General features: G+C 39.6%; 3 non-coding genes across 3 annotated transcripts; 2 read left to right on the forward strand and 1 right to left on the reverse strand.

The window, feature by feature from the left end:
• The first annotated feature begins 2,313 nt into the window (after nucleotides 1-2,313).
• trnak-uuu (transfer RNA lysine (anticodon UUU)) lies at nucleotides 2,314-2,386 on the forward strand. The gene has a single exon. It is a non-coding gene; the product is annotated as a tRNA-Lys (tRNA).
• A 13,007-nt stretch (nucleotides 2,387-15,393) lies between these two features.
• On the reverse strand, nucleotides 15,394-15,465 carry trnah-gug (transfer RNA histidin (anticodon GUG)). The gene has a single exon. It is a non-coding gene; the product is annotated as a tRNA-His (tRNA).
• A 3,717-nt stretch (nucleotides 15,466-19,182) lies between these two features.
• Nucleotides 19,183-19,256, forward strand: trnat-agu (transfer RNA threonine (anticodon AGU)). The gene has a single exon. It is a non-coding gene; the product is annotated as a tRNA-Thr (tRNA).
• Nucleotides 19,257-26,244: the final 6,988 nt, after the last annotated feature.

Raw genomic sequence — 26,244 nt, forward strand, 5'->3', positions numbered from 1 at the left:
ATTTCAACATTCTTATTGGATTACCTGTATGGATATATCGCTCAGAATTCCTAATATGATTTTGAGTTCAGTTTTGCTTTACTACTTTCAGAGTCTTTTATTGACCTTGCTGAAGCAGAGAAGTGACACAATCACAAATGTGACCTACCTGTGCTGCTGTTTTTGGCTAATAATAGTTAAAAAAAACAGCTCCTTGCATTAAGAGCAAGAGCAACCAACATGCTCGCTGGTTGTGTTTGGTATTTTCCGGGGTGCTCTTCCTCAGCTGCAAAGTTATTTGGCGAGCAAAGACCTCTGAGAAGGAGTCTGAATCCGTCAACAACACAGGAATTCTAAGATCGCACTGCCGTCTTGTGTACAGAGATCTGCCTTTTCCTTATAGAGTGTTTTGGTGTTTAAGAACACGTATCCTACCTTGAATGCTAGTTTCAAAAGATACGTTACCGGATCACAGATTTTCTTGAAAGGATTTGGGAATGCACTTACCGGGATTCAAACCCGGTTCAATTATTTAGAAGGCACCTATACCACCAACGCACTTCTGAGAAACACCGGCACATTTCCGCAATCCTCCCTCTCACCTACAAAGTTATGAAGAGACAGACGTCCAATGAAAACTAATTTGATTCACTCAAGGCTTCGCTCTTTTGTTGTGATGTCATTTTAATTAATGTAGCTGTGATAAGGTGTCGTTTCTGTCTCTTAAAGTTTAAGTCTGCTCCTTTCTTCCTGGTTTAGAAATAATGTTCCATGATTGTTTACAAACACCACTATCAATTATTTGTCCAGCTCTAACGCCTGTGTGCGTTGACAAGGCATCTCAAAAGGACATATTAAATAACATGATCCTTCCTGTTACCATTCCTGTGGTTGGAGTGTTGTTTTGCCCTTTTTCGTTCTCCTACAATATTTGCAGACAGGACTTTATCACTCAAGTTGTACAAAACAAGTCGGTCCATGAGAATCATCAGTACTGCTGTTGTTCTATGCGTAGTTTAATCAAGGTAGTCGCTATGCGTAGTTTAATCAAGGTAGTCGAGTGAGGAGGTAAAAAAGCACTCCCCATCGATAAATCAATCATCGTCGCCCGTGTGACTGGATATAAAAATAACAGATTCATTTTAACCAATCTCTGGAAGCTTCAATGCGGTTATTTTTCTTTCATTATTTCTTTATTCCAATGAATTTACTCTGTAGTAGAGGAAACACAAAAGTGGGAAACTGCAGGCATCCTTCGTTAGTGGTGGATTGTGTTCAGAGAGCATCAGCACATCTCAGTTCCGTTAATAAGTCTGTTGGGGATATACCTCAGTGGTAGAGCGCATGCTTTGCATGTATGAGATCCCGGCATCTCCACGTGCTTTATATTTCTGTGCTCGCATTGCAATCTTCTGTTGAATGTGAACTCGTTGCTCATGTTCATAGAGAGCCAAGTTCACACAATTAAACTCTGGCAAACTCGAAGTGCTACGGTGTTGCTCTGCTGTTTTAAATGTACCTCTAAAGCATTTAGTTCTGTTAACTACCAAATGATTTGAACTAATTTTATGTCATATTCAGGAAATCCAGAGGTCTTCAGACGTGTCGTGGCTGTTGAAGAAAACACCTTTTGAATCTCACCCGGGATTTCTTGAGAGATCATTCAGTAAGCGAGTCCTCCTTCTGCACTCCGCACTGAGCTGAAAGCTGCACGAATTCCATTGTACAACCGAGAAAAAAACAACGACATTTGATGATTACAAGAAATTCAAGAAACACAACAGTCCGAACACAGGTTTGAACCCCGAACGCTTAATTTAAAAGACAAAGCGAAGGATACGATCTGTAAACTCTCTTCGTGTCTTACAGTTTATGATATAAAAAAATCTTCCTTTCAGAATAATTTCCTGCTGCTGATAGACTATTTATTGAATTTTAACAAAATGTTTTTTTAATTTTTAACAAAAAAGTGTGCACACTTATAGAACCAAGGCATTGAAAGTTTTTTTAATTGTTGTTCCAAAAAATGTTCCATTTGTTTTCATTCTTAATCTTGTTGATTAAAAGATTAAATGCAAAAAAATCTGAATGTGAAAAAAGGTCAAAATGCTATTGAAAAAATCAGTAATGTGAGGAAAGATGGATTGTGGGAGCCCCTTACCTCCCCATGTCATGCTGTATTTCTCACTCATTCTACTGGGAGTGGTGCCGTCGCTTCTGGATAAAGTCTGTCAGTGGTCATTCCAGACGGGTCAGGTACTGTATGACTGCGCTTCGGCACAAGAAGAGTCATGTGACTTGCGAGGATCAGAACAGTGTCATTCACCGTGTAGAGCCCGGGTAGCTCAGTTGGTAGAGCATCAGACTTTTAATCTGAGGGTCCAGGGTTCAAGTCCCTGTTTGGTCGTTTGTGTTTTCCTTAAGTGTATTGTGAATTTAATTATAAATCGTATTTTATCTTCCACTCTTCTAGCTGTACTGTCGATATTTTAAAAGTTAATCACTTGTATTTTCTTTAGTGTTTCCTTTCACAAACCGAAAATGTTCAAGACTATTTTGTCACCACACTCCATGTAGATAATCACAGGAAAAGAAAAGGAAACGCAGTGAGGAGCTCACACAGTGAGTACTCTTGAATACAACAAGAGGAAAGGCACACTGTGGAACATCACGTCCAAGTTTACAGTGACGGCTTCTATTTCCACTGATGAATGAGACAGATTCATAAGGAGATCCTCAGCACAATTAAGCGAACACATCGCTATTTCGGTCTGATGTAGAGGCTCCATGTGTGTCAGCAGTACTATAAATTTTAGGTCTTATACACTTTCAGGGGCTGCATCTGTAGCGCTTCATCTAAGAAGACTGTTTTACTTTACCACACGGTTACATTCACCCACCCAATTTATTCTCAGAATACCCAATGGCTCAATAACCCTGTTTTCCCCTGGGAACCACCAGTGTACAGTCCCATTCCATTCAAAAATATAACAAATATATTCAATTAATATATTCAATGAACAAATATATTCAATGAACTGTGTAACAGAGAGCTGAAACCGTTTTTAGGGATGGCTGAGTGGTTAAGGTGTTGGACTTAAGCTCAATAAGCAAATGTCTATGTGGGTTCAATCCCTGCTCCTGTAATTTGATTTTGAAGTGACAGAACACTTTGAAGATTTACACTCTATTAAAATATGTATTTACTAAATTTCAGTTCTCTTCACACCCTGGGATAACTGAACTCTCACTATCACATACTTAAGGCTTTACATGCATTAGCTGTGATACAGCTCCTAATAAAGACAGAATGAAACTGTATCAATAATAAATGACGTTTTAAACAAACGTGTATTGATAAACTTCATTATTAATAAAAGTGGTGTGACGGGAAAGCAAATTAAATATTACAATGATATTCCAAGCAACTGATGTGTGCCGGAACCAAATGTCATCCACTGTGGGCTTTGTAAATTGTTTAAAAATTGTAAGTGAAGTTGAGATAATTAACAATTTGTTGAATCCTGCAGTTACAGATTAAAATGTGAGAAGAATTTCTCTGGGGTTATCTCTGTCCGAGTGCCTGATGTGAATATGCTGAACGCAGTGTCTTTGATTTATGTACTCAAACAACCAAAGAATCCCATTCTTGTCATCCTATGGTTTGTCAAACGTGATTTTTTCAAAGTGGGTGCGATTTCGTTTAGTCTTTCGCTCTTGTACTAGAGCAGTAATGTTTCTAGACGTGCATGAGCATGGTATAGCAGGCTGACAGCAGGAACACGTGGTCCACAAGCAGTGACAGTATCAGAGGTGTCTGCAGTATGTTGGTTTGTGAGCAGCGATAAAATAAAATGCCGAGGAAGCAGGTGTGCCTGCATAAATAAAGCTCCATCGAGCGGAAAAAGTAACAGAAGAACCAACCTAAATCCAACAGAAAGTTTCTGCAGCTGAAATCACAGGCAAAACCACAGCAGGCTTGAACTCACAACCTCAACATGACTTCACTAAGTACTGCGATATAAGTACAATGCACTGACCAACTGTGCCACTGGAGCTGCACAATGGGTTTGTTACATGTCTTAGATGTATTTATTGGAAGGTTGCAGAAATCATAAATCACTGATTTCATTATCTGCATGTTTAATATCCAGGAGAGAGAACTCCTTCAGGTTCTACAGCTCATAAGTGCACTTTAAGAAATCTGCTTTTGTGAGATGGATCTCCGAGGTGCAGCTTTTTTCTTATTACTAAAGATACCTCTACATTGTAAACTATTTGAAGACCTAGAAAAAGGAACATGGCATTAGTTGAAATAAGCACTGAATGGGTTAAAACCCACGCTCTTTGAATTGCTAAAGCGATGCCTTGAGGAGAATAAATCAACATACTGTATTCACACAGGTCACTCGGCCACGGACAAGAACGATCAGCTACCACCACTATTATTATCATTATTATTATTATTCAACCATTTGGGGAACAATACAGTTGAACAATCCCACTGTTCTTATGGCAAGAAAAATAACATGAGACCACTTTAAGAGGACGAGTGTTGTAATTGTTTGAACAATTGATTTCTATTTTTCCCTCTTATGGGCGACCCTGTGGTATTTCTTTTTCTCTTCGTTGTTGTGCACGGGCTAGTTCTGCAGCGATATTTGCCACAAAAATGTCTGCGCAGCTCCGTATTAAATCTGTTCTCAACTGCAACGGACAGAAGACGACTCCAGTAGATAGCTGTGTAGTTCTGTAGGACCACACACGACACAGGCAAGCAAAACGCTTTTAAAATTCCAAAGGCTCACTTGTCAGAGGAACAGCAATGAACTGAAAAGATCTGTTACAGACGTCTATGTCAACCTCTTTAGAACTATAAATGCCATTTGTTTAATTTATCTGTAGATTAACACTCCCAAGTAACAGCACTTTACAGTATATTAATGTTAATTCTGCTGGTGGACATTAGCTGGTGTTTTATGTAACAATTTGTTTGCTCTGCTGTAAGGAATAATAATAATAACATCACTTTATTAACCCTTTACAATTTATTGCATTAGGAATGATCTTTTTGCATACCCCAGCTTGCTCTCCATGAGACACACAGATAAGGAGAGAGCCTGGGGTCAGAGCACAGGATCTGCCATTGTATGGTGCCCTAGAGCAGGTTAAGGGCCTTGCTCAGGAGCCCAGTGGAGTAGGATTCCTCTGCTGGCAGAGGGATTTGAACGAGCAACCTTCCAACCACAGGCGCAGATCCTTAGCCACAGAGCCACTGCTCCACCCCAAGTATATAAAGTAAAGTATAGTAAAGAATATACAGTATATATAGCACGCAAACTTAAATGTTCAAAGTTTTCAGGCTCTTTAGCATTTTCCTTCACATATGGAAAAAGTTCGATGTGTTCTTGTCACATTTCTCCAAGTAGATAATCTACACAAGAGCGCATGTAGCAGTACAGGACATACAGTGAGGAATTCGCACAGCTTTCGGCTCAGTGCAGAGTCCAGAGGGAGGAATCGCTCGCTGAATGATTTCTCAGGAAATCTTGGTTGAGATTCAACAGGTGCTTCTTCAACAGCTACGACAAGTTGGAAGACTCATCGAAGTCTGAAGAGATCAGCCTCTGTGACAGAGTGTCCAGTGACACTAACTAACTGTTCTCTGCTAATGTAGAGGGTGAATGTTGATTTAGGTGAATGTAAGGTTTCTTTCTTGTAAAATATTTTCGAGCATATTTTTGCTGCTGAAAATTAATCTTGTGCATTTGAATAAATTCTGATATTGTCACCTAATTCTATACATTGTTTCATCAGACTAGAACATTTAGAGGAGCTCAATTGCATTAATTAATTGCATAGTGATATTATTTCTTGCCGTTTAAATACTTCAGTCAAAACTGTAGAGAAGTTGCTCCTGTTTTCACCATTATAAGAACTGTGATGCACCAGTATTATTTACTCTCATAAGAGTATTGTAATTGTATTGTTCTGTTCCGTTACAGCCTTGAGTGACACAAATTTTCTCCTTTACTGCACTACACTTCTCCAGAGGCCAGTTCAGCACACAAGGATCCTCAGTCAAACAAACACTGCAATCATTTGATAAATGCCATTTCTCATCCTTTCTCTTAGTGTTGGTGCTACTATTGTATGCAAAGGAGGCGACTTGACAATGAAAGGTGTAATCATCTTAAAGAGAGTCTTCATGAAGGTGTGTGTCGGCAAGCTCTCCTCTGGAAATTGACCGGGCTTGTGAAGAAACCAATCTCATTCAACAACCATACAAATTGCACAGCTTAAGGCACATGAAGCACAATTCGTGGGCTAATTGACACAAAACAATGTCACTTCACATTATCCACAAAGCTGTTTTGCTTGTTGACCACCTCTTCCTACATTACAGTGAGCACATACTGTATATTTCAGTATCTTTTATTTACCTTACTATTTTACTGTCCCTTTCACCCAAGTGGAGATGTATCCACAGCCAAAACCCAGTGTTTTGCCCTACGTTTGTGCCAGTTTTACAATCGGTGTAGGAGCCTGCCTTACAGAGGTCCAGTGGCACAGTTGGTCAGTGTGTGGTATGCATGTAGCTGTGCACAGTGGAGTTATAATGAGGTTGTGTGTTCAAACCTTCCCTGGAACATTAAGTCTTTTGAACGTTTTCCACCCATAAAACGTTCATTCGCCGTAGTAGTTTCACTGTGACTTTGCAGGTAAAATATTCTTAATGAGAATAATATTTCATATGCGATAAATAACTGAACTAGAAAATATTGGAGAGAAATGGCTAGTCACACTATTTGCAGCAGGCACTCAGACAGAGAAATGTCCTGTCATTAAAGAAAATTCATGAAGAAGAGGAGTGACATCATTGCAAAGGCGATATTTTCTGATGTCTGTCTTGGTTAATAATCATTTGCGTGGGAATGACTTCTGTCATTATTACTAATACTGATAAAAACAGAGAACTCACAGCTCTCTGGAAGTTGGCCTGGACTCTAGAAAGTGTTTTTATTTGCAAGCGGCTCTGGAACTCAACACCTGTTGATTGGTCACTTCTGTCAGACACATCAGTGGAACCCAAGCCCACCTACACACACATTCACACACACTGACAGATATACTGTACACCTAAACTCTCAGGAAAACCGGCTCTCTGAAGGCACCAGTTCTGTAGGGTTTGGGCATTTACTGAGACAATTATTAATTGTAGCAGTAAATCACAAAGTTGATTCTTTTGATGGCTTTAGAATCCAACCATGCAACATAACTCAAACAACGCACACACACAGGTACTAATACACGAGGATACATTTATTAATACATAGAATATGCATGTAAACCTAACAGATCTTATCGAGAGGGTTATCAGAATACAAAAGGTATATATTCAATCAGTTACAAAGAGTTACACATATCAAGAGGACATACGTTCAGTATATCATTCATTAAGATCGTTTCATAAATGAACTTGGTTATAACTTCTACATTAGATACTCAAAACAAGTACATAACTCTTAGGAATTAAATTGATATCAACTGGTTTGGATAACAATTGAATTCTCGAGCTGTAATGCAGTGAAGTTGAATATTCATCCAATCTTTGGGGATTCAGATCTCCTGCGGGCACAAAGAAATAGTTGCAGGCTGTTGCTGTCCAATCCGCGCTCTCTGGCTGCGTGCCAGGCTGTGCTGTGCGGCTTGCGACGGTGCGCTGCTGATGCTCACTGTTGGCTTTAACTAGCAAACTTTGTGCACAGGAGAAAAGATGACTGTGGGTCCCAGCAAGTCAGGAAGAGGACCGGTTTGTTCCTGATGAAGAGCTAGTTCTGAATAGTGATTCAGCTGTCCACAGTTCCGACCTGTTCACGAGGCCTGCTGCTGGTTACTCTCTGGCAACCTCCACTCTAGACTCTTAGAACAAAGAAAAGTTCTGGCACTCGGACACACTGGCCGTTCCGTGGTTGTCCGGGCTGAGTCTCAGGATGGTCAGGAGGTGCGCTGCGAGAATGTCCTGCCCTTGGGAGCCTTCTGCTCCTGGGCCGTCCTGCCCTGGAATTCTCTTTTGAATTCCCTTTAGAACAGTCCACAGAATCCTCTCCAGAATCTTACTGAATCTTACTGAATCTGAATCTCACAGGCTTTCTGTGTTGCCTGTTTTTACCTGGAGGAACTTCAGCTCATTGATTGGCTGAAAGTTCCATGGGCATCAGAGTCCCACATGGGTTACTCGGCCCTACCAGTCCCTGATTGGTTGATCAAGGTGAGATATGAGTCACTTACTCCTGACACTTAGGAATGCAGTCCAGATGTCCAACTGGCACTCCCTAGACAGATAGGCACCAATGGATGACCATTGATCATGATAGCCAGGCTTAGCTAAGTGCATCCCCCTTTGGGAGCTGTCCTAAGAAACCTTAAATCAGCCTGCATGAATAGTTTCTCTGTGGCTGCACCACAGAGATGAACAGAGAAATGGGGCCTCATTTAGGAAGCTCAGAAACACTTAATTCTGCCTCATTAATAAGCCTCGCCGCTACAACTCTCACACACATTTACACTCACAGACACATCACACATTTATACACACAATCAGACACTCACACACTCACATATATACACTCACAGACTCACAGATACACAAATAGACACTATATACGCACATAGACACCTACATACACTCTTAGGTACAGACACACTATAACTAACACTAATGCAGATACTGCTAATATTACAACAGTAACACAATCACCAAAACTTACACTATCATTGTTACTAACACTGACAAAAACTACTACTAGACTAATAATACTTATAATAACAGTAATATTCTCATGAAAACTAACATGATGATGATGAGTGTTAATACTCTGACACTAACACTATAAGTATCACTAATATTACATAAATACTAGCATTAAAACTAAAACTATTAGTAATGCTATCAGCTTTAATACTCACATAGACACTACACACACTGACAGACATGCCCACACATACACTTACAAATATAAAACTACACACTGACAGACACCACACACTCACGGACACAAACCATACACACACATTCTCAGGCATGCATTCACAGAAACAAATAGACACTATGCATACTCATAGACACACACTTATAGACACCAAACACTCAGAGACCCCACACACTCACACACTAACAGACACAACAAGCTCACAGACACATACCTACACACTCACAGACACACAGCCCACACACACAGACACCACACACTTCCAGAAACGCACCCACACATGCACAGATACCACAAACTCACTTACCTACAGATACACTATAACACAAATATAAATACTACTAATACTACAACAGTAACACTATAATTAGAATTAATATTAACATGAATATGAACATTAAAACTAAAACAATCAGTAGTGCCACTGTCATTAATAGTCACATGAACACTAGCATTAAAACTTCCAGTTGTAATCTCACTAATATTAACATGAAGACACTGATATTAGTATTAGTTGCTACCCGTGACGTCACACCGCTCTCTGTGACAAATTCGAGACACTTAGACGCGTGCAGTGACGAGGCGCCTGTCACCGTGGTTACCATTCTTATGATTTATAAACACTGGAAAAATGCATTTAAACTGTTACTTACATACATTTATGAACTTGAAATATCATTTTCTAGCTCTAGGATACAGTTACCTAAATAATAATATGAATAATCATTGTGTAATTTCGGATTGAATATTATTAACCCTAAACGCACTATGGTAATTGGTCGATACAGTCTTTATTAACTGTTTTCTAGATACTTAAACAGGGTCAAGAAAAGAATCAGTACTCACCAATCGTGAAGTTAATCGATTTTTCTACGGTTCTTCAGTTGAAATAATTGGTTGTCGATAGATAAGTGATCAATAACTCTTCTCCGTGCGCTCCGTGCGCCTCCCCCGGTCTCTCTCTCTGATCCCGGCGCTCTGGCTGGTGTCTGTGACGTCACAGCGCTTATTCTGACAGAGCAGAGCGAGTCTCTGCTGCTTTTGTGTCTTTTTCATGAATGCCAGAGGTACTCGAAATGTTGCAAAAAGAAAAGCGGTTTTTTTTGTGTTTTGTAAAAAAGTGAGTGCTGATTTTTATTTTATACAGGAAACGCATGCATGTTGAAACACTATTTAAATTCTATAAATAACTGAGAAATAATAAATCAAGGAAAACATGATATATGTAAAAATACAATTTGATCACATAATTTACTTCATTACCTCTGGTGGTTATATGTTTTTTTTTCTGTTTTATGTTATATGTTTTTATCTCTTATACATGTTTCTTAATCTTCTGGTTGTAGTTAAATTTGTAAATTCTATACATTTAATAAAAAAAGTTTTAAAAAATAGTGCATCTCTGCTGGAGGAGACTCCTGGTTTTCATACAAATATAACATCTCCAAAAAACTAAACCGGGCTGTGAAGAGAGGCGATTTATAACAGTTGGAGAAGGAGAGCGACAAACCGAGGAATGAAAATCATTAAACAGAAAAAAAATAGTTTACTTCACAGATTAATGTGTTACAAAGCGTACCCGTGTGGAGCAGTAGAGAACGAGCACAAGTCCCTGAAATAAGCCCTTTTAAGGGTTTTACACGAATCTTCAGAGTAAAAGAGCCAGGAGGATCAGACTCCTGATCCTGGAGGTGTATACTGGTTTTATTTCCACCAAGCTCTCACTTCTATAGGTAGTCTGATGATTTCACTTAACTTTATAACTGTAACAAGACTTCATCTAATTGTACATTTATAAGACTGTCTGTGAGACACTTGTGAGAGCAGCTGAATCCCAGGGCTGGTGTGGAATCACACACAGACAGATCTTCTTCTGTGTGATCTGAGTCCCACTGCTCAGAGCTACAGACTGGTCAACTGGTCACTATTTTAGTCACGACCATCGGCCTTTGGCTACTAATAATCAATATACTGATCAGAGTGTCAATACTGGTGTTTATTACATAAATACAAAAATAATTCCACACTCACTTGTGTTATAAAACACTTAAAAAACATGTTTGGAGGCTGATATACATTAAAAAAAGTAATACTGAAGGGCTGGAAGTCCTGGAAAGGGTTTATTGAAGTTTCTTGCTTCTGCCCTGGAACAGAGCCCACAGCTGCCAGATCAGTGACCCCTGAGCCCAGTTCACAGAGAGGAGAACCAGGAGCTCTTTTATGTCTCTAAGAGGGCTGGGAGAAAGGAGAAAAGGGGGAAATGTGACTTGAGTCCAGGCTGTTCTGTCTGATATTGTTCATGTAGCAGTACTGATTGTCTGAATATCTTCTGGTTCTGGATTGTGAGGATAGAGAGCAGTACAGCATTGAGCTTCTGTCTGAGTGTGAGTCTGAGCTGTGAATCTGACTGAGAAGAGAATAATGATTTTTTATTCTGCCTCTGAGAATTTTTCTTCTTTGCCAAGTGGTGTTACATCCCCTTCAGATACTCTGCACAGACTGCCAGAGTGAGAGAAGAGGAGAGAGAGATGGACAGATACAGATGCAGCCATTCAAAGTGCCGGTACAGACACCGCAGTACACATACCGCAGGTATGATGACACGCGATACCGCGGTGCGTGATTGGTTGACCGACAGGGGCACTCGTGGTCCGTTGGTCTGTCGTAGAAAGACTTACTGTAAACGTCTTTACTGTGCCCGTTTTAGATATTGAACTTTACCACTGAAGGGAAATCTTAGTAGCTGAGCATAAAAAGAATAGGAACATACTGTAACGCGTGTGAAGGCCATAAACGATATTAATTTTGGAACGTAAACATACAGTATATGGCTGGTCTTGGTACTTTAAAGAAAAAAATACACACCAGTATTCCATTTCTCCCTAAACATTGTAAGCTTCGAAGTCTTTAACTAACGTGATACCGGAGTCAACAAGCATACTTTTAGAATTTGATTAAAAGGGAATATAATATGGAATCGCGTAAACATTTATATTGATTTAAATCGTGTTCTGATTTAAATCGCAAACGCGTGTTTAATTATGTGTTTTTTAATCATGATCAGGCTAATGCATTTCTACATTTTCTGTATGAACCAGCTTAGAGGTTCATACAGAAAGACAGCTTGTGTTTAAATTGAGTGTAAGGTAATTTATGCTTCTAAAGTCATGGTCAGCATTTCTTATTGTACTGTGCAGTAAACCTTTTCTGTGCCTAGTCACATTATTTTATAGCGTTTTTATTGCGTTATTAAATCCGGTGGCACTGTGTGTTAGTTTCCTGACTCCCATGTCACATGGTCTATGATTGAATCCCATGGAACTATGACTTTATTTTTTAACAAACATTTCTTTGAAAAAATAAAACGTTTCCTTTGGTAAACGCGTGTTTAAATATATGTGTTTAAAGGCGATATACTGTAGAAAAGCGCTGATTCCTATGGAGTGTGTTCCGCCAGGGATTCAAAAAAAATATTTTAAATAGGCTGATAAAGCTTAGACTACTGTAACTGTATTCTAGCCTGTATTACAACAGGCTCTGAACTGTTGACATTGGCTGTGATCTTCTTTTCTCAGGTTTCATGAAATTCTTCACATATTTGAAATATTTCATTCGGGTTCGCCTAATACACGGTGCAACCCGTACCTGCAGCAGAATGCTGTGGCACATTAAGCCGTTTTGTTTATCGGTTGTAAGGATTGAGGAGCGTACTACAAATCGAGCAAGTGAAAAGAAAATTAAACAGGAGTCACTTTTTGGATTGCTAATCCATTGTGCTCTGCTCGTCTAGGTTCAAATCCCATCCTTGTCATGGTTAAGGCCTGAGACATGTGTTTTTTCTAAACGGTGTTTGCATTTGTTTCCTCTTCTACTCCTGTACTGGAGCAGTAATATTTCTAGCGGTGGACGTACATGGTATCACAGGCTGACAGCAGGAACACGTGGCCACAAGCTGCAGTACATTGGTTTGGGAACAGCAATAACTTTCCTGTGGAGACAGGTGCGCCGGTATTAATACAGCTCTTTCGAGCGGAAAGAGTAACAAGAATTGACTTAAACTTACCAGTTATGTTTAATAGCTAAAAACACAAAACCAACCTCTTCAGTGGTTGAATCTAAATTACAGAAGGCAATGCTGCCATCAAGGAAAAAAAAATCTTGAGTTATGTAGTTTTGAGACTAAACATATGACTTTCAGTTTGAAGCGGTACAATGGATTCCAGGTCACATTCGTTTTTAATTCATATATATGAGTGTGATAATGGTTAAAACTGAGTTTACATGAGGTACAAACGGTAACCTTTTCATTCTGAGAAGAAAGTCAGTCTGTATGCATTTCTCAGCGTGTACATTATCAGGAACACTAAACCCACAGTGCCAGCATACCTTTCGATAGTCTGTAGGTACTGCCATTGCAAATGATAACATGATATCGTTGCTATTTCGCAATTAGGAGATAATTTTGTATTTCTTAATTAGGAGAATTCTGGATTTTTTTTCCTTGGTGGCAACAATGCACTTCCGCCATAAATCATAGACTCTGCTTTCAAAATAGCTGCACCAGGCACTTGGACACAGATAAACATAGGGATTTAAGATTCAGGAATATGAATGGTCAATTGCTTACAGTTGGGTTTTTTACGTTTCGTATTTAGCGATTTGTATATCAATCTTTTAACAATTCATTAAAATGCTAACAATATATAAATATGTAAAATAAAAACAACAGCACCGTTAAATGCTGGGGAGACGGGTAGTTTTTTTTTACAATCAGATGCCAATCTCTAATGCTGTGTGTGAGAGCTTACGTAACTTTCCTTTTCTCACATTTTCTAACGACTATTCCTAAAGTGCACCCTGTCAACTCCTAATACTTTTTAAAAATCTGCCTGCATGTTTGATTATTGTCGTTTTATTTAGAAAAAGTTCAATATTCATCATAACTAAAGAAAATTATGATTAAGAATAAAAATGATTGTATGAGAAGCAGGAGGAATCGCTTCTCTCCTATGGAGCATGAGCTGAATCAGGAGTGAGACATTTCGTATACTCGTGCATATGTCAACGCATGACCTACATCGGAAAACTAAAACTAAATTAAAAACTAACATTAAGTTGTCAGAGACATTCATTTATATACAAACAAGAGACAGACAAAGTAATAATTCTACATTTACTTATCCTACACTGATCAGACTAATTGAAATGTAGGAAAGCCTGTTTCCGCGCTATGGTATCTCAGAATTCCGACAGCTGGCAAGGCCTGGGTTCGAGCCAATGCAGTGAACTAGGGTGGGAGCGGCGAAGGCACAAGCCCTCGAACCCGAATCCGTTACAATAACAAAAGGACAGACAATGAAATATGGGCTATTTCGAAGTCGCAAATGTGAGATATAAAGTCAGAATTCTGAGTTTTTAAGTCGCAATTCTGAGATACCATAGCGCGTTTTTTTTACTCCCTGGCGGAAACGGGCTTCCATAGGTTCTCAGTGCTGCGAAGCAATACCAATCTCCGAAAAATCAGACAATTATTATCAGATCATGTCAAAAGCTGATCAGTATTTCTTTACTGGGAAGCAAAGAAATGCTTGTATTACACATTTTAATGTGACATGCAATTACACGTGAAAAATAGTAAAATTATTTTCATTGCGGTACATGTTGATAGAACACCCCCCTCGATAAAGGGAAGTGTGGAGGGACGTGTCGCATGTTCCGTACTCTGTCTGGCAGCGAGTTTAACACACTGTACTCGGAAATTAGAAACTAATTGAACAATAAATTCATCTGAGCCAAATCTACACGTGTGGGTGATTTAATTCTGTCTAAATTGCGTGGAACTCCTCCGCTGAAGTCGGATACACACGGGAAAGTGTTCAGGCGGCTTCAAGGAGTCCCGCCTTAGACGCAGGTTCTAATTAGACGCTGAGAACAATCCGGGTCTCTGTGTGTAATTGATTGTGTTGATTGAGCGGTAATGTGACCAGGTGTGTGGTAGCAGGTCCTGCCAGTATAAAAACCTAGTCACCGCGATCACACTTTATGCTCTCTTGCTTCAACACAGTTTGGTGGTTTACTTGTCTTACTCCTGTAGCAGTTTAGCGGGACGTCAATTTGGCGATGCGCTCGTTTCTCTTTGTGCTGTGCCTGTGCGCAGGGGCCGGGCTCCCCGCACTGATCTCCGCCGGGCCGGCTGGCTGGGACTCTCGGGAATTAGCGGTCCAGGCCGACTTCCCTGCTCTCGAAGACGCAGCCCAGTCCTTAGTTAGTCATGGAAGAAAACAGAGAAGAGGTCGGAGTGGCCTCTGTAGTTCATCAACGATCCAGTCAGGCAGTACTCCTCTGTTAAGCGCCGTTTGTTCAAATCGATTGCTTTTTTTGCCTTCATTCGTGCAAATAGTAAAAGCAGACGCCCCTATTCGGCCGTGACCCGGATTCGAACCGGGGTTGTTGCGGCCACAACGCAAAGTACTGACCACTATACGATCACGGCGAGTTACAGAGACACACACAACTCTGACCTTTTCCGCCCCTGAACAGGATTGGTGAATTGAATAGCATTCAATAGCATTCAATTCACATCGAATGTCACTGGCGAAGCTCAGCGCTAGGCCACTGGGCATGGTTTCCGTAGTCTACTGGTTATCACGTTCGCCACACACGTGAAAGGTCCCCCATTCGAAACAGATCGGCTTCTTTTGTCGCCACGCACACTGTTTGGGGATTCGCCTAGCGCTGTGATCGAACAGACCCACTCACCTCTTAGTGTGGCGGGATCTGCACAGTGCATGTCGCAGCGCTTCCTGCTTTCACTTTAATGCGCATCCTTATGTCGAGTCGTGTGCCGTGCAGATGCTCTGAAAGCGAGAGCAATGAAAAGGTGTATGGCGCTGTGAAAGGAAAAACAGAGAAGTGAAAGCCAGTCCTTTCTCTGAGGAGATAGAAGAAGAGCGACTCCCCGTCAGGGAATCGAAACCCGGATACTCACCACTATACTAACGAGGAAGACATCACTTTTTTCGACCACCGGCATCGTGTCCCGACCCACCGTGCTGGAAGCCGACGCGTGCTGTGATTCCTTTACAGAGCAGAGATGACAACCGAGGAGCCGAGAGATCATTTCAGCATTTCGCAGCAATACAGCATTTCGAAAACACAAACGACCAACTCGGAATGACTTGCCTTTAACGCTTTTCAAAGCTATCTTTGTGCAAGACGACTGCACCGCCTAGCGAGTGCGTTCTGCTATTAACTGTAAGGTTGGTGGTTCATATCCACCCACGGATGCTTTCCTTAATGTTGTCAATGTGAACACTGTCTCCGCTAAAGCCGAAACCTTAACTCTCTTTATATTTGCAGAAAATGCGAGTGTTTTGCTCGTGTCCAACAACAACACTTGAGACCGGGGAAATCCAATAGTGATCAACACCGCAACTCCCCAGAAAACCATATTCACCCAAGGTAAAGTATCTTTGAATGGCTGGCGGGAGATATCATTTATACTCCTGTTGCGTCCTCTGCTAAAATCGTTTAGAAATACAATGCGGAATTGTTTGAGGACTTGACAAGCATTGTTACGTCAGCACTGTGAAGTTGGATGTTGATATTTTGATATATTTACCTTAATTTTAACATAAATATAAACATAAATGCTGTACAATCTATGCTGTACAATCAAACACAGTTATATTTTGAGTCTCATGCTGGTGGTTGTATGGATACAAAAGAAAATTTTAAAGCTGATACATTTTCGATTGGAATTTGCATCTAGCTGCAATCGGTATCTTTTACTTTATGTATGGTAGTGGAAATACATTTTTTAAATGTTTTCTAAAGAAGATCTCATGAAGTATTGCCAGGACCTGCCTTTAGCGCTCACTAGCGATAACACTGTTGATATAGACGGAGAAGAAGTGTAAGATGAATTGATGATCTAAACTAAAATAGCCCTAACACCCCTCCTGTAACAGTGTTTGTATTCATAGCAAGTAATATTCTTTTTCAAACCCGAACGTTGCTTTTGCATTAAGTGTTATGTAACCATTAGCGGTTTCGGTAGCTTCTGAAGAGCGCACTTTTCCAAACTGAAGCCTATAAGAACATTATTCAAGACGCACCATGGCCCAGAATCGTTCATCGGGACTAGGATTAACATCAATTGAAAGTACTCCAAAATAAAAGATTTGACCGAAAAATTAAAAGTGTAGGCAAGTATTAAAACAACACCATAACTTCTTGACTTCCAATCTCTTTCTTGGTTCAGGCCATGTAAAATGACATAATCAGTGGAGTCATGCCGAGGTTGTGAGTTTAAGCCTCACCTGGAGCAGCCTGGTTTTCTGTCTTGACAGGTAAACTGTGGTTTGTGTTATTTGCTAAATAGAGAGAGGATTCTGTGATAATTGTTCTCCTCCTGGGAGAGGTCAAGATGAGAAGTTGACGAGGCTGGTGGTAAATATCCTGTCCAGGAATATCGGGGCTGTAGGGGGTCAAATCTATAGATGTAGTGAAGACATAAGTGGAGATGGTGTGTTTGCTATCTGTGTGAGAGCTGGGCAGGAAGAATAATCTGTGGTCTGGGAAGAGAGACCCTCGTTGGAAGAGTGGCGCTCCTCACAGGAGAGAATGAAAACTAAATCTTTTTCAGGGACGCTGATTTTTCTCTTTGGGGGAATTAAAAGCACGTTTAGCTTGTGACCTTGTGGCGCAACGGTAGTGCGTCTGACTCCAGATTAGAAGCTTGCACGTTCAAATCACGTCGAGGTCAGCCCATTTGTCTGCAGGTTCTGCTGGTACCAAACCTGGAAATTACACCACGCAGTTGAGTTTTATCTGTACACCACATAGGTAATCTGAACGAAGTAACACCCAGTCAGGAGCTTATGCAGCGAATCATCTTGAACACGACAAGAGAAAAGGCACACTGCACATCCGCGTAACATCACGTCCGGCTTTAGAGACAGTAACATCATAGAACGGAAGCTTCAGACCTCGTTTTTATTACAGGTTCAAGCAAACCTGAAAGTTAGGGAGTGTTTGGTCACTCTTGTTTAAAAAAGTGTCTGAAGCCTGTAATTATAATTTGTCATTTTTTAATTGTGGTAGAAATCCACTCCCATGTACCAAGACCTACGGTATATTCATGTTTGTTTAAATGACTAACGCTATTGGACATTAGCTGGTGTTTTTGATTTGCTATTTCATGCAGGAAAGAAAGGAAACCAGACCCAACGTTTGCTTTCAGGTGCGGTCTATTTACATAACAGACATCTATTTCTGAGGAGCCTGATTTAAATCACACAACCCCGGTAGAAGTCGAATCGACAATCTTATAAACCGAAATCAGACGCGTTATCCATTAAACAACTTAGCCCATCACGTAACTGAATTGCACTTTGGTGAGTTCAGCGCCGCTACTAGTACACCACCCCATCTACAATTTCTAAGTTAGAAACGTGTTTTCTACATTTTTATCAGTTTTAAAAAATCATCACTTTTAAACAGACAAAGCGTTTATGTGTCGCTCTGAATTTCTAATTGATTTAGAATTCAAAGAAAATAGCGTTTTGTTCCACAACGGCGTTAAATTATCACATCTTTCATTCTACGTTTCTCTTGTAGGAAAGCAGACCTTGCTAGGTGAGCATTTGCTCCGGTAAATTAGGTCACTTTTCACGTTAACTCTCTTCTTCTAAACACAACATTTCCTGGTGCACGTTTTCTCCATGTAAAAAAGACATTTTCTCTACATGATTTCTCTTTTTTTTTCATCAAAGTGTACAGAAAGAAGAAAGAAAGGAAAAGTGTCATAAATGAACTTTGTCGCCCGTGGGAGATGTCAAGCGCATTGGACATGAAAAGTGCCCGATAAAAGCCATGGCTGTACGTTTCTCTTAGTGTCGGGGCTCCTATTTAATGTAAAGGAGGCAACGTGCTCAGCCAGCAGACTCAGCGCTTACTGAACGCAGGTGTCTCAGAGCGGTGTGTCCAAGCGGCAGTAAAAGAGGAGAATTCTGCCGGCGCCGTGGCTTAGTTGGTTAAAGTACCTAGTTAACGGAAATCCTGGCTCCAAATCCCAGCAGCCCATCGCCTGTGTTGCACTGGACACCCTGTAAATCATCAAAAGCACATCGAGCTCCTTGGTAATGAATTTGCTGGATAAAAGCCACTTCACATCCTTTCTCAACTTGCTCAGCGGGCAGGCTTCGCTGGTGCCGTGGCTTAGTTGGTTAAAGCGCCTGTTTAGTAAACAGGAGATTCTGGGTTCAAATCCCAGCGGTGTTTGTCTTCGCGCACCGTTTATTGTTATAGACAACATGCTTCTGCATTATGTTTAAAGGAAGTGTTAATTTCGTTTTTGGCACAAATTGTTTTTTAAGAAATCCACACATTGCGAAAGATAAAATGCTTATCTTTGTTATCAGTGCAAAAGAATTACTGCCAGCTGGCAAGAAAATGACAACGATTTTTTTTACTTTAGCCAAACATCTGTGAATGTAGAAAAAATACGACATGTCAGTTTCTATGGCACACTCAATCAGGGTGTCCTTCAGTTAATCAAAACGTTGGTATATCAAACGCACCCAGAGACACACTTCGAATTAATCCGATCTAAACATTACCTTCTCTAAATGTGATTGAGTTTCTTTCCACGTCCTTAGCCATCTTGATGTTTGCAGAGATTTTCAACTTTTGACACGAGTCAAACTACAAATAAATAGTTGAGTTCCTAAGTCAATATCACCGGGAATGTGAATATAAATGTAAAAATCAATATTTCTGCTGTCTCCCGAGAAACACAAGTATAGAGTCAAAACACAATAAATAATGCTAAAAAATTATTCAGTTAACACCCAGATGTGACAAAACACATTTAAGACTTACATCCCCTTTAAATATGTATTTCTTTAATATCAGTTCTCTTCCCTCCCCAGGATACCTGCAAATTCACTATCGCATATTAAAGGCTGTGTGTAAGTCTTACATGTGTTCTATCACATCTGGGTGTTAAATTAATAGATGTGTTGTGTTATTTAATATGATTTGACTCCACGCTTGTGTTTCTCGGGAGACAGCAGAAATATTGGGGTTTTGCGGCTACAGAAAATAATGTGAACTTTACAGGCAAAAGTAAGGTTACGTTAAAAAAACAAAAAACATATTGTCACCCTTTTCAACGTGATTTTTTAAGACATTTGTTCGGAATAATATATCTCCTCGTGTCTGTGCCTGTTATCCTACAATAACGGTGGTGAAATAGCAGGAATGTGCGGAAAGAATCGGAGATAGAACAGAAGACTCATCTAGTCGATAGTAAGGTTGTGTAGGACCGCACATACTACGATGTCAGTGTTGAGCAGTGTGGTTTAAAAGCTTCTTCACGAACCACGAAGGAGTAGAAACCTAAAGTCTTCTGATCCGTAATCAGACACGTTATCCATTGTGCCATTGGGGTTTGTATTGCGTTCCTATACACCACCACAATGAGTTCAGAGCCACTACTAGTAATTCATCGCCCCGGTCAAAATTTTCTCAATTAGATTCATGTGTTTTGTACGTGTGTCTAATTACTACGTCTTTCATTATGTCTGGTTTAAAATAATGTATCTTTAAAACAGACAAAGGGTTTATGAGTCTCCCTGAAATTCACACACGAAGAATACAATATATCGCGTTTAAAAAGAATACAGAGATGCCGGCGATAGAAAACGGAGCGTCTTAAGTGCGCGATATCACTGAACTAAACTCCCGATCGGTAAGTTTGTCGGAGGCTTTTTAATTGTGTTAGGAAGAGCAAACAGTCCACAGTGTACATTTTAAAGGTCTAAGCAAAACAATCAGACGTGAGGATTATTCAGAACAGGAGCCTGTACTTCTTTGTATACTGAGCTTTCAGGTGAACGTCAAAGTGAAAGACAAAATCGCAATTTTCACTTTTTGATTAAGGAACAAGAAAACACCATCCTTCGAGCTGGATTCAAACCAGGGACATAAGAAATGCCCACTGTTTTTGTCTACAGTCTTAAGATCTAGAAACTGAGCTATCCAGAGGTCGGAAAATGAACACTCAAAACATACTAATCTTTGCTTCTTTCGAGGACGAACGGATTATTGAGCTGCGAACATCGGTTCAAATCAAATCTCTCCAACTGCAGTTGCTTCTTTGTGAGTTTCTTCAAATCTTTCAACTGAACGTCAATATCGAGGTTATATTGATGGTAAAATCTTACGGATTTTGGTTTTCATTTTGATCGAAATTGTATTAAAATTCAAGCCTCTTTCACAGTTGTATAATACTTTCCCCTGCATCCTCAGATAAAAATTCTAAATACCACAAAGTTACAATATATGGAATAGCATTTATTTCTAAATGTTTTTTTTTTAAATTTGCATTGATGGGATATAAATGTACGATGAATTTATTAGCTAAAAGGTGTACGCAGATGCCTTTTGCGTAATTTAATCAAAGACAATAAATAACTTTCACTCAGACGTTGATCAGAAGCTCAAAAAACGACGAAGCAGAGGCTCCTGTTCCAAATTCCCCTCACGTCTGATGGTCGTGTTCTGATCAAGATCAATTGAAGTGGAAATCTAATAAGTAAATTGATTCTTAAAAATGTAGAGAGCTTTGAAAAAATATATTGGTGCTTTTAGATAATATATTTCAAGGATGTAACTGCTGTGCTACAGTGCGTGCAGAATTTTAGAAAACAGTTCGTCAACAAAGTACACTGTTTAGGTTAGTTTAGAAGACAATGTACCAAAACAATATATGCTGTCTGGGTCATTAGAATTAGCTGAAAGTAACTGATAAGCTTTGAATAACAAATCTAGTTTTTCTTCTCTCGCTCTATGATGTAATCTGTTTTCTCTTAGAGAAAGGAGAAGTTTTAGAAGGGACCAAGTGCTGAACTTTTTTACAGCGCAACCTCTTATAAAAACCCTGTACTGCTTGTAACAAATTGAGTCTCTGGTTGCACTTTGCAAAGTGGTAGCAGGGCTCCCAATATTGCAATATTGAAATAAAGACCTTACTCAGGTGAGAACTCTCTCTTGTGGCTTCCTTGATAATTATATTTCCAGGACACAATCTAAATTGGTACAAGGGATTTAAACAAATCTGGTCTTTCTGGTCTTTCAGGGACTGCTCTGTCTGCTTTGTAATTCAAAAATAGATACAAATGTCAAGTTTTTTGTAGATAAAGTGTTGTCTGTTTTCAAAAGTTAGGTACTTAATTGACTTTATGATTTGGTTTTGATTTTGAATCGTTATATTATTAAGTTTGTGCTTTCTCTGTTTTTATCGAATGGTGAACTTATTTTTTAAACAAATGCTTACAAAGGCAAACAGGGCACACAGTACAAGCTACTGTGCACTTTTGGGAGTATACCAGGTTCGATATAAAATCGCAAAAATGTAAAACAAGAAAATACCCCATACTGCATGTAAAGTCCTTCTTGAGGTATGCTTTCAAAATAGCTGCACCAGGCACTTAGACACAGATAAACACAGGGATTTAAAATTCAGGAATATGAATGGTCAGTTGCTTACAGTTGGGTTTTTTATGTTTTGTATTTAGCGATTTGTGTATAAATCTTTTAACAATTCATTAAAATGCTAACAATATGTAAAATAAAATCAACAGCATCGTTAAATGCCAGGGAGACGGGCAGTTTTTTTTTTTACAATCAGATTCCAATCTCTAATGCTGTGTTTGAGAGCTGTGTGTGAGAGCTTACTGTACATAACTTTCCTTTTCTCACATTTTCTGACAACTATTCCAAAGGGGCACCCTGTCAAGATGTGAGTCGCTCTTGAATCAGAGCTGGGTGACACGGGCTTCTGTTCTGATATGGTTGTACGAGAAGCAGGAGGAATCACTTCACTCGTATGAAGCATGAGCTGAATCAGGAGTGAGACATTTCGTGTGTTTGTGCATATGTCAACGCCTGACCTACATCGTAAAACTAAAACTAAATTAAAAACTAACATTAAGTTGTCAGAGACATTCATTTATATACAAACAAGGGACAGACAAAGTAATAATTCTTCATTAACTTGTCCTACACTGATCAGACTATTTGAAATTGTCTGATTCAGCCTGTGCAGTTCGTGCTAATTAGAACAACGCCAGTACTGAACCCTCATCACCGAACTGACTACTTAGCACAAGTTCAGCTGCTCGCCAGCTTTGTTACCACAGTTTTGCATTGCTATTGAGCTCAGAGCAGGAGCTGATCTTCAGACAGTACTGTGTTAAGTAGTCTGCAGCTTCGTGCAAAACAGTTCGGCAGTTCATTGCAATTTACCCAACGTGTTTTCTATAGCTTTCAGCTGCAGTTAATTTACATAAAGAAAATCTACTTCTGAGGACTCTGATTGGTTTAAAAGCAACATGAGCCAGACAAGAGTCAAACCTACAATCTTCTGATCTAAAGTCGGATGCGTTAAACATTACGCCACCGGCCCTAATCTTATGGTGCTCAACTGCACCATAGTGACCTCAGTGCCACTACTAGTAATACATCGCCCCCGTCCATAATTTCTAAGTAAAAAAAAAACATTTTCTATACTTGTCTGTTTAAAAATATTATATCTTTAAAAAAGACAAAGGGTTTGTGTGTCGCGCTAAAGTTTCAATTCATTTCAAATGCAAAGAAAAACCATTTTCTTCCAAGAAATCATAAATTTGTCTCATCCTCCGTACTATAATCCTCTCTTGTAGTAGTAAAGCATTTTGAGTTCAACCGAACAATATATTAAAGGAACAAGTAATAGGTTTATTCCATGCTGAAAAGAGAAGAGAGAAAACACAACGTTTCAGCAATGAAAACTTCAGGTTTGTTTTCTCTCTTCTCTTTTCAGCATGGAATAAACCTACAGTATTACTTGTTTCTTTGCAGATATGCATGCTGAAGTAGCTACCCACCTGAATATATTAAACGTTTCATCTATACAATTAACATAATGTTCTCCTGAATAACTACTCGAAAGAAGCCGCAGCTCAGGTTTTAGAGAGATTTGAAATCAGATCGATGGATTTAGAGTCCAGACTGCGAACCGACAGCTGACACATGTCTTTTACAGAATCTTTTTGATTTTTTCTACTTTGTCCCCGTGAAGTCATTGTCCTGCTCGCAACCGAGCCCATCACACGGTACCATCTGGTTTCTGTCGCTGGGCACTCACCCTGCGGTCCATATGGGTCCAAATGCCCCAGTATAATGACGGGGACACTAAACTGTAAACAGGTGCCGTCCGTCAGCTGAGAAGTAAAACTGAGGTCCTGACTCTCTCTCGCCTTTAAAAATCCCAGGTCGTCTCTTGAAAGAGTAGGGGTGTAACCCCAGCATCCTGGCCCAATATTCCAATGGCCCTTACCAGTCATGGCCTCCTAATAATCCCCATCTATGAACTGGCTTCATTACTCTGCTCTCCTCCCCACTGATTGTTGATGTGTGGTGAGCATTTTGGCACAGTATGGCTGCCGTTGCATCATCCAGGTGGGGCTGCACATTGGTGGCGGTAGTGGGATTCCCCATTACCTGTAAAGTGCTTTGAGTAGAGAGTCCAGAAAAGCGCTATATAAATGTAAGCGATTATAATAATAATAATAATTATTATTATTATTATGTAAATTGCAATAAAAATAAAATATTTGATTCAAAATCGATTAATGTAAAAACTGATAAAGCTAATGCTTTTTTCAGGGCTATATCTACTTTAAAAAAAAAGAGAAGTCTGTCTCGATTGTGAAATTTGTAGAAGGTGCACCAGCGGGTGCCTTCACATCTCCAGCTTCAGTCTCGCCTGTAGCTGCGAGAAGGTTAAAAGCACACAAGTGATCTGTAGACGATGTTCGGGGAAGAGATAATTCTGTTTTCAGCACAGGGAGTGAGAATGAGCTCAGTCCGGCTCCCAGCAGAACCCATTCTGGTTTGGTTACTGTTAGACTGTGCGTCTGAGGCTCTTTGGATCGCAACGTGAAAAAAAAACAATTGCTCACATCGAGAGGAAGGGAAGATCAAAAGTTTAAAAAATCAGAACCAAAGATTTGGATCTGGGGCCTCATACTTATCAAATTATTAAAATAATAGTTATTAAAATATCAGATTGTGTTTCTGCAACATTTCGTGCACAGTACGCCATTTTTATCTAAAAATAAAACAACAGCCACAACAAGGGCTTTACACGCAGTCTGGGGTATTTTCCCCTTTTATATTTTTGCCACTTTATATCGAACCTGTTATACTCCCAAAAGTGCACAGTAGATTGTACTTGATAAAAATGTACAATTCACCGCTGGTATAAACAGCGTGCCGTGTCTGCCATTATAAGCATTTGTTTAAAAAATAAGTCCACAATACGATAAAAAAACAGAAAGCCCAAAGTTAATAATTCAACTATACAAAATCAATACCAAATCATAAAGCCAATTAAGTAGCTATCCTTTGAAAACAGAGAACACCTTTATATCTACAAAAAACTTGACATTTGCATTACAAAATGTATTTTTGAATTACAAAGCAGACAGAGTAGTCCCTTAATTCATAGATCAGATCTTGGCCAAAACAAGACAATCAGACGGGAGCTGAATTCGGAACAGGAGCCTCTGCTTCGTCGTTTATTGAGCTTTTGATCAATGACTGAATTAAACAGATTCACTATTTTAACTCTTTGATTGAAATACACAAAAAGCACCTTCCTTCAAACCAGAGTTGAACCAACAACCTAAGGATTCCCAAGTGTTTTTATTATAGTTCCCCACTCTACCAACTGAGCTATCGAAGGGATATCAGGAGCTGCTCTCTGGCACATACTGCCCAATGTAGTGAAATGTTCCGGCTGAGTAAAATCCCAGATCGACATTGTTTCCAACTCGTTTCCTTAGTCTTTTTACCTTGAATTTAAGCCACAAACCAGGATTCTACTGTATAAACTTCTGTGGATATTTAAACAAGTTTGATGGGGCATCAATCATTCCAGGCAGAAATTGACTCCTTTTTTTTTCTTAGGGGAAATGAGGAACAAAACTAAATGTCATTCTGTGTTTCTTAGAAGCATTATCACAGCTAATGCATGTAATGCCTTTAGTATGTGAAGGTGAGAGTTCAGTTATGCCAGGGAGTAAAGAGAACTGAAATTTAGAAAATTCATATTTAAATAGATTGCAAATTTTCAAAATGTTCTCACTGCAAAATTATTACAGGGGTCTACCAGCTGCGATACATGCTTGTTTTGGGACTATTTCCAATAAGTATCGCATTC

Source organism: Lepisosteus oculatus, chromosome 14, assembly GCF_040954835.1.
Source record: "Lepisosteus oculatus isolate fLepOcu1 chromosome 14, fLepOcu1.hap2, whole genome shotgun sequence".
NCBI lineage: Eukaryota > Metazoa > Chordata > Actinopteri > Semionotiformes > Lepisosteidae > Lepisosteus > Lepisosteus oculatus.